We start from the raw sequence: 204 nt of genomic DNA, 5'->3' as shown, positions 1-204 counted from the left end.
TTCCACACAACACTCTTTGGCAAGTACACACCTCTACTTTCATTCATTTTGGGGAGTCTTATTCAATTTTATAGCATTTGGAGAAAGAAATGGAAGTGGTTTTGAAATAGTATTAAGTAAAAGTTGACATATTCTAGTCTGTGATTATCCATCAACATCCATTCCTTGAAATTTAGTCAAAATAATTCCTAATTTCTGCTTTTC

This window comes from Etheostoma spectabile, chromosome 12 (assembly GCF_008692095.1).
Source record: "Etheostoma spectabile isolate EspeVRDwgs_2016 chromosome 12, UIUC_Espe_1.0, whole genome shotgun sequence".
NCBI classification, from domain to species: Eukaryota; Metazoa; Chordata; class Actinopteri; order Perciformes; family Percidae; genus Etheostoma; species Etheostoma spectabile.
Note: the sequence above shows the minus strand (reverse complement) of the source record.